The 8,833-nt window shown below is 41.6% G+C and overlaps 1 non-coding gene across 1 annotated transcript; it reads left to right on the forward strand.

Annotated features, from left to right (window-relative positions):
- The first annotated feature begins 7,784 nt into the window (after positions 1-7,784).
- Positions 7,785-7,972, forward strand: LOC115303805. Its single transcript, XR_003914250.1, has one exon. It is a non-coding gene; the product is annotated as a U2 spliceosomal RNA (small nuclear RNA).
- The last annotated feature ends 861 nt before the right edge of the window (positions 7,973-8,833 follow it).

The following is an 8,833-nucleotide window of genomic DNA, read 5'->3' on the forward strand; positions in this document are numbered from 1 at the left end:
CTCAAAAAACTATCCATAGAACTCCCTTATGACCCAGCAATAGCATTGCTGGGGATTTACCCAAGAGAGACAGAAATGCTGATGCATAGGAGCACATGTACCCCAATGTTCATAGCAGCAATGTCAGCAATAGCCAAAACATGGAAAGAGCCTAAATGTCCATCACCGGACGGATGGATCAAGAAGATGTGGTATATATACACGATGGAGTACTACATGGCAATGAGAGGGAGTGACATATGGCCATTTGTAGGAAAGTGGATGGACCTTGAGGGTGTCATGCTGAGTGAAGTAAGCCAGGCAGAGAAGGACAGAAACCGTATGTTTGCACTCATAGGTCTAACCGGAAAACAGGAGAGACCTAATGGAGAACCAGGGGGAGCGGAGGAGGGAGAGAGAGTTGGGGAGAGAGAGGGATGCAAAACTTGAGAGACTGTTGAATGCTGAGAATGAACTGAGAGTTGAAGAGGAAGGGGGAGGGGGGAAAAGAGGTGGTGGTGATGGAGGAGGGCACGTATGGGGAAGAGCACTGGGTATTGTATGGAAAACAATTTGACAATAAAATATTATGGAAAAAATACACTTTAGGAAAAATAAAATAAAATAAATATAAATAAATTTATAATACTAAAAAAATAAATAGAAAACATTAAAAAATAATAAAAAAATAAATTTGGCTCTTGGGTAATAAATGTCTCAACCATGCCTTATAGTATAGTACCTGGGCTCTTTTTTTTTTTTTTTTTTTTTTTTTTTTTAGACATAGGCTATTCTTTTTTAATTATCATGGGCTCTTTTAATTAATAGGGGGAAAATCGTTTGCTTGTTTGGGGACCAAAGATCTAACTGCCACACATACCCACAGTTGGGTGTATAGAAAAGAAAGGAGGTAATGTGAGCTCTATATTTTGATTTTGTTGGCTGACTGACTATTGCATTGTTCACATTTATTGAGCAACTCTTTGGCCAGGCGCTGTGCTACCTTCTGGGAAGGCTAAAGATAAAGGTAAATGAAACAATTTCTTTGAATGAATACATCACTTAGGCACAGACACAGGTCATTATTTCCTTAGAACATTAATATTTTGTTAAATGGTGATGTTATGACTTTAAACAGTTAATTCTATTTCTACTAACATTTCTTACCATCAGGAAACAATTGAAATAACTAGTTTTTTTGTCCTAGAATTTTCCAGACTGTTAATATTTCCTGTCATACCAAGTACCAAATATGAATTCCCAGAGGAGGGCAACATAAAGAGAAGGGGCCTAGTTGAGTTGACAAAGTCACTAGCTATCTGTGAGAGTGGATGAGGGACCTGGAGGACTCTCTCGACCCAGTAGATCCCTCCTAGATTGCCTGAGATAGTTCATATCACTGTATAGCTCTACATCAGAGAACTACTGGATTGACTAAGTATTGATTATACCTCCTCATGGCTCATTGAAACCACTTTCCCTGGGACAGCAGAAGTTTTGACAAGTTTGGGGGTGGAGATATAAGACAACATAGACGGGCAGTTCAAGCAGATGGAGAAGGGTATCACTGCCTGTAGCATGCATCATGGAGGCTGTAGGGAAACCTATCAGCAACCTGAGGAACATCTGACCCATTCCCAAGAGTGGCCTCAGCAAGAGACTGGCACTGGAATGACTGTGAGGCAGCTACCCTCTGACTTGACCCTGTACCCTGGCAAAACTTCCTATATGTGGAATCTGGGGGCAGAGGGAAGGTCAAAATCATAGAAACAGAGAGTAGAATGATGATTGCCAGGAGGTGATTGGGGTGGGGAATAGGGAGAAGTTGCTAAAAGGGTACAAATGTTCAGTTATCAGTTAAATAATATCTGAGGGTATAGTGTGTAAAATAGTGACTGTAGTTGATAATGCTGTATTATGCAATTAAAATTTCTAAGAGAGTACATCTTAAGTGTTCTTACACACACACAGATAAATCTGTGAGATGATGGACGTGTTAACCCAGTGGAGGGACCCTTTCTCAAGGTATATGTATATCAAATCATTATGTTGTACACTTTAAATATATTACAGTTTTGTCAAATATACTTCAGTAAAGCTGGGGGACGGGAGGGGGAATAACTCCTTTCTCTCCAAGTCATGGTCTAACAGCTCCAGTGTAGCTGCTCATGGAAGGAAGAGGCCATCCTTCCTCCTTTATCTGACAGTGTCCTCTGGCACCTTGAGGCCCACCTAGGTTCATCGAGGTCCTGAGCACAAAACAAAGCCTAGAGAGAAAGGAGTTATCACTCCCGTGGACTGTAACTTCTTTGATGGCAGAGACCACATCTGTTCTGCTCATATTTCGTCATTGAACAGTTGTTCATTGGGCACCCACCCTGGGGTATGGCAGATGCTGGGGATGCCTCAGGGAGCCTAAAAAACCCCCCACTGTCATCAAGCAGCAAGCAGTCAATAACAAAATAAATAAGTGTTATTAGATGCAAATAAGTACCACGGAGAAGAATAGAACAGTCTAAGGGAAGTTGGAAATGCCAGCAGGGAGTTTGTGTGTTTGGGCTGGCTCTGCAATACAAAATGAAGTAGTGTGAGGAGACTCACGGAGGAGGTGAAGTGTGAGACAAGATTGGAAGGAGGTATGGGAATTAACCATGTGAACATGCGGGTCTGGGAGGAGTCTTCCAGGCAGAGGAAAGAACCAGCACCTAGAGTTGGTGGCACGCCCAGCTCATAAGAGGAAGGGTGCAGAGGCCAGTGCAGCTGGAAGGGAGTGGCCTCGGAGGGGAGGACCTGGAACAAGTGGTCCCAGGAGCCTTGAGGCCACAGTAAGGACTTCCAGCTTTTCGAGTGAAATGCACAATCACTGGAGGCTTTTGCACACATGTGTGGCATGGTTTGAACTTCATTTTTATCAGAATGGTTTGGGCTGTGCTGAAAATAAACTATGGGGAAGCAAGGTGAAAGCTGACGAGCTGGTGTGGAAGGTGTCTCAATAATCCAGTTGTGACAAGTGCACCATAGTAAGGTTGGAGCAGGGAGAGAGGAGACAGGGGCCAGACTCTGGATATACTTTAAAGGTGGAAAGCATAAGATTTCCAGTGAATATGAGTAAGAAAAAAAGGGAGGAATTGAGTCTTTAGGATGGAGCCACTGGAAACCATCCGCTGACATGGGGGAAGCAGTGAATGGAAAGGAGCATGTTTAGGGATGGACACAGCGAACTGAAGATGCTGTTTAGATATCCAAATGGAAATGCTAAGTGGGTGTGGTTTATGATCTTGGAGGAGTTCAGAACATGCAACTCCAAAATATGCCACATATTGGCTATTTTGAGTTAAAGGCACGTGAATGACAACAAGTACAAGAAAAACACTCTGAGCCTCCTTATTTTTCTGAAAAGCAGGACATAAAATTCCTGTATGAAAGATGTCCTCCCTCTAGCAAAAGGAAAGTATCATTCTTACCATCCAGGATGAGAGGTTGAGACAGAGAATTCTACACAAACAGACCTTGTGAAAATAATTCTCTTCCCTTGGCCTCTCTATATAGTTCAGTCACTATTCCAGAATTGCTTCTCTGTTCAACCTAATATAAAAAGACAAATAAGTTTTACCATTTCTTTGATCTTCATTCCTTATGAAGGCTCCCACATCTTGTAAAACTTGTTTTAAATGAATTTATATACTTTTATCCTATTGATTTATCCTATGTCAATTTGATTCTCAGGTCCAGCCAAAAAGAACCCTAAGAGGGTGAGGTAAAATTTTGCCTCCCCTATTAGTTTCTAGTTTGGGCAATTTGTTCAGGCTGGAGAACACCACCAGCCATGCAGCATACATTCAACAAATACCTACTGAAAGAATGAATAAATTTAAGGTCCGTCTTCCAGGGTCCATTTTTTCTGTCTAAGGACTTTCCTCTCCCCCCAAGTAACTATTGCAGAAATATTCACTCTTTTTAGTAGAATCATTAATCTGTATGATGTCACAAGACAACACTGTCAAAATATAGCAGAGTAAGTCTAACATGTACAAAAATACAAATTTATATTTATATATAATTTGGCTGGGTGTGGATGACGTGTTGGTTGGATGGGGGCCTATTATAATTTTTACAAGGTCATTGCACAAATAGAGATCATGGTAAAGCCAAGGAAAATGACATGGGTATTCTCAAACACAGAGTCATACTTTGAAATTTTGCTTAGAATTGCCTTGGGGCAGATCGAGAGACTTACAAGCCAGTATCATGAAACCAAAGACCTCTAGGAGGGCCCATGAATTCCTGGTTGACCTGAAAATGTTCCCAGTGATTTAGAAAAGGCAGACGTGAACATCCGGGTTTTGAATTCTATGATCTTCTTTTCCAGTTTGCTCCACTTTTTTTTTTTCCTAGAACATGTGTCCCTGTAGGAGATTTATTTTTTTTAGAAAATTGGTCCCTATAGGAGATAGCTTAGCTGTTGGAAGAATTGGTCCAAATAAATTGTAGTAATACTATAACACATCTTTACTTTTTAAAAATGAAAATACCCTATCCAGTCAAAAATCATGTAGGTCCTTCATACACAATACATTTCTATACATGTAATTAAAATAACATGAAAGAGCCACTGTTTGGTGGAGAATCTTTTAAACAGCCCCACTAGCTTGTTTATAAATGTGGTTTTCTAGGGACATGCTTAGAATTCTTTGCAAATAAATATTTGCATGATATTTTTGTACAAAGATTAATTTCTCCTGGGATAAAATCTGTTTTTAGACATATTTTTGTGCTTTGCTTCATACTTCCTTTCAGTGGTATTAGAAATTTATAGAAATGTTTCTATTAAATGGAAATTAGTACATTGAGCATGTTATTTTGGTGAACTTGATTTAATATGTGGGCCACATTCAAACTGTGGCGTAGGCTGCTTTAAATAATTCACAATGGAGCTAGAGGAAGACAAAACCACGTCTAGACTGCAGGAGCTAGCTGGCCATTTTAAGAACTCAGTCTCACTAGCAGCTAAACCACCCTCTTCAGGAGATTGTAATTTCTGAGGCACAAGTACCAAGTTCTACTGCATGCACCTGGGAGTGGCTGGCTGTTTGTGTGTGTGGAATGTTTTTAAAAAGATAATTCATCTTTTTCTAAGAAGAAACAAAATTAGTTGTTGGACAAGGCTATTTTGACACAAAATATTATTTGCCCGCCTAACCAGGAAAGGGCATTAAAAATTTTTGCATTGGGTCATCTGGGTGGCTCAGTCGGGTTAAGCGTCTGACTTCGGCTCAGGTCATGATCTTGTAAGTTCCTGAGTTTGTGAGCCAGTGCCATATCCGGCTCTGTGCTGACAGCTTGGAGGCTGGAGCTGCTTCAGCTTCTGTCTCTCCCTCTCTCTGCCCAGCCCTACTGTGTCTCTCTCTCAAAAGTAAACATTATAGAAAAGTTTTAAAAATTTTTTGCATTGAAGACTCTGTTTCTCTTCTCTTGTGACCTTTGTTTTCATCATAGTTATCATCAATACATGATTTTTTTAAAATTTGGCATGATGCTTTATATTATTTAAAATATTTTATATTAGGGGTACCTGGTGGCTCAGTTGGTTAAACATCTGGCTTCAGCTAAGGTCATGATCTTTGAGTTTGTGAGTTCAAGGCCTGTGTCGGGCTCAGTGCTGACAGCTCGGGACCTGGAGCCTGCTTCAGATTCTGTGTCCCCCTTCCACTATCCCCTTTGCCCCTCCTGGCTCTTGCTCTGTCTCTCAAAAATAAATAAATGTTAAAAAAAACTTTAAATATATTATATTGTGTTTATTTCCAGACATTCTACTTCTTGTTACATCGGGTTTTTTTGTTTGTTTTACTGTATGTCAAATTGAATGGTATCATGAGGGAAATAAATAAAATTGGCACACTGAGTAGGTCTAAGGACTGTATTTATCAAAGTAGAGCAATCAGAACAACAAGTTCAGGTAGTGAGTGATTAGATTTGAACTTTAACATCATTTTTAATATTAATGATTGTGACTTTAGCCTATAGCCTATATAGCCTGTATATTAGTTTTAATTCCTAAAATATGTGGCTGTGTGAATGAGATATGGCGTCCTGAATAGGAAAATGGTACTGCTACACACATACATAAATAGATGCTAAGGTACGGTCTGTAGTCAGGTAGAGTCTAGTGGAACCCAAAAAATGCTAATATCATGAAGCTCATACTCGCTTAAAAATGAGTCTAAGCGAGGAGTGTGTTTTTAAAAGAAAACCAGGTCTAAGGAATGATTTCTCACCATGGATTAAGCTTAATTAATCTTGGCTTTCTTCCTAGAACTTGATGAGAGGGTTCCTTAAAAACATCCTGACTCCTTTAGGGGGTCAGACTTCTTCAAGCTTCTCCTTCAGGCCAGTGTGGCCCCGGGCTTCCCTAGTTCTGGGTTCATCCAAACAGAGTGAGAGTTCTCTGATGACTCAAATCGCTGTTAGCGATTTCACGATCATCACGCATCTTTCCAAATTGTTCTTCTCTCAACTAGAATAAAGAGAAACTACCACAAGGAAGAGAAAGTTGTATCACTTCCCGCTTTCCCCACTCTTCTCTTTTTCTTTTTTGTTCTGCTTCAGGTAAGGCACAAGAAATACCTCTGTCGTGGTCCTGGACGAGGGGAGGATAAAAACTTAAAGCAAAATCCAGAGACCCTTCCTGCCCCTCAACCAGCACGCTGTCTGGGAACTGCATCTCTTTCAAGTGTGTTACCCCAAATCTGCTCCCCATTTCTATCTTTTATCCCAGCCCATGATGGTTTGAGTAATGTGTTTAAACAGAAAATCAAATGTTTGAGGACATCTAACAAAGGCGTTTTTGCTTGTTCGTTTGAGGGCAGGTTAAAAGAAATCATTGTACATATCTCTTTGGAGTTCTGGGCACGGTGACCCGAGTATATGCTAGCAGCCAGTTGACCTGGCAGCATAGAGGTAGTCTTACTGTTGTGTCAGGGCATGTGTGATTTACTAGTTGACAGTACCTCGGTATCATTCCTTTGATTGGTGAAATTACAACTAATTTCCTTAAGCTCCATCCATGAGGGAGACACAAAGTCCTCTTCAGTCAGCAGGGCTTGAGAGGTTTCTGGCTAGCAAGGCAAGCTCAAGGCAGGAGGAATGAGGGAAGCTTGTTGGAGATGATGCACATGGCTGCATTCTCACTAGTGACCACAGTCCTTATTTTAAGGATCAACAAGGACCAACTGACCACCTCAGCCACCGCCCTGCTCCCTGAGCAGAAGTGATGCCGGAAGGGGAGGTCTGGTGGATGGGGGTGTATTAACTGGCCTGTGAAACTCTTCAGCGGTGGTAAGGAAGCAAGAGAGGAGACCCGGGTGGTGAGGATTCCCTGGTGGGGCCTTCACGTGTCTTGCTTGTTCTGGCCTCATGCCCAGCACCTGGATGACACAGGGAGGTGTCTCTGCTGGGATGGTTCTGTTCTGATACGAACCTTCCACGGACTGAACATCTTGATTCCACTATCAGATTTATAGCATCCTGAGGACACAGGTTACTCTCAGAGGGCAGAGTGTACTGTCAGTGGGAAATGCTCCCTTACAGTTTGTCAGAAAATGAGACATTGGCTGTAACACTGTAACAAGGAGACAGAGAACACTCTTCACCTCTGCCAAAGTTTCCTAATATGTTCCTTAAAGTACATACTCTGATTTTCATTAATTCTCTTTATGTAGGCGGAGGTTGGAATTCTGTCTCTGCAGACAATTCCTTATTGCGCCCACAGCTTTGGAAAACGTTTACCTTTTCAGTTGTTCCTGTGGATCACTTCTCAGCCTTTTGGCAAAGATCAAGTACAGAATATTTTCTTGTCAGTTTAGTATATGACGCATCCTCTATTCGATGATGATATATTCAATGCATTTTCAGAGCAGGGAGATATGAGAGCTTGCTTCATTTGCTGCACGCATTGACCTCGTATTGCACTACCTTCAGGAACAGTGCACCCCCTTGAGGGAAATACTCAGGTGTCCATAGCCAGCTTGGGAGCTGGGGAGGGGGGCGTTCATCTGAGACTGTGTCCCTTGGAGTGTCTGGGCAGGTGGCTTGTACCTGGTTTCCCAGAGGTGTAGACCTGTCCCCATCAGGCACAGGGAGCTCTAGTTGTGTTGACCGACTGTGGTCGTTCCTGAAGAAAGATTCCTCAGAGTATCTCTGGGCCGTGTGCCTGCAGGAGGCACAGTGGAGGCTGTGTGGCTACGACGAGGGTCTGCCAAAGACGGTCCGGATGGTAACACAGGGACATGTGGAATGCTCTGTTGGTCTTCTCACGTGCTACCAACATGCATGCAAGTGTAATTATGCCAACAGCGAAAACAAAATAAATTGTTCATGTGGATTGTGAAAGTGAGAGAGTTTTGATGGCAGACCTTGCCAAAAATGAGGATTCAGTTATTTTTCCTCCTCCCCTCATCCTGCCCTGATCCTGGAACAGGAATGAGACCCACTGCCTGTGTTCTGGAGGCATGTTCTCCAAACTAACATGTTTTTTTAAAATGCCTTTCCCTGGATAATTACATTGACCTTCATAATGACCAATGGCTAACATACTTTGGCAAAGGAAGGGAAAGTCATGGAGATATAAATGCAGAGATAACTACATGTCAGATTTTATGTAGTATTCATTGATTTTAAGAAAGCAATTTTAAGAAAGCAAGCACTCATCTGTATTAATGCCTCATCGTTTAGAATATCCACTACCTTAAAGTACCTCATTCTATTTTATTTTTAATTGACGTTGTCTTTCAGGAAAACTATTAGGCAAAGACAGGAAAGAATGGGAAAGGAGAGGAAAAGGCCTCCTAACATGAGT

Source organism: Suricata suricatta, chromosome 1, assembly GCF_006229205.1.
Source record: "Suricata suricatta isolate VVHF042 chromosome 1, meerkat_22Aug2017_6uvM2_HiC, whole genome shotgun sequence".
Lineage (NCBI taxonomy): Eukaryota > Metazoa > Chordata > Mammalia > Carnivora > Herpestidae > Suricata > Suricata suricatta.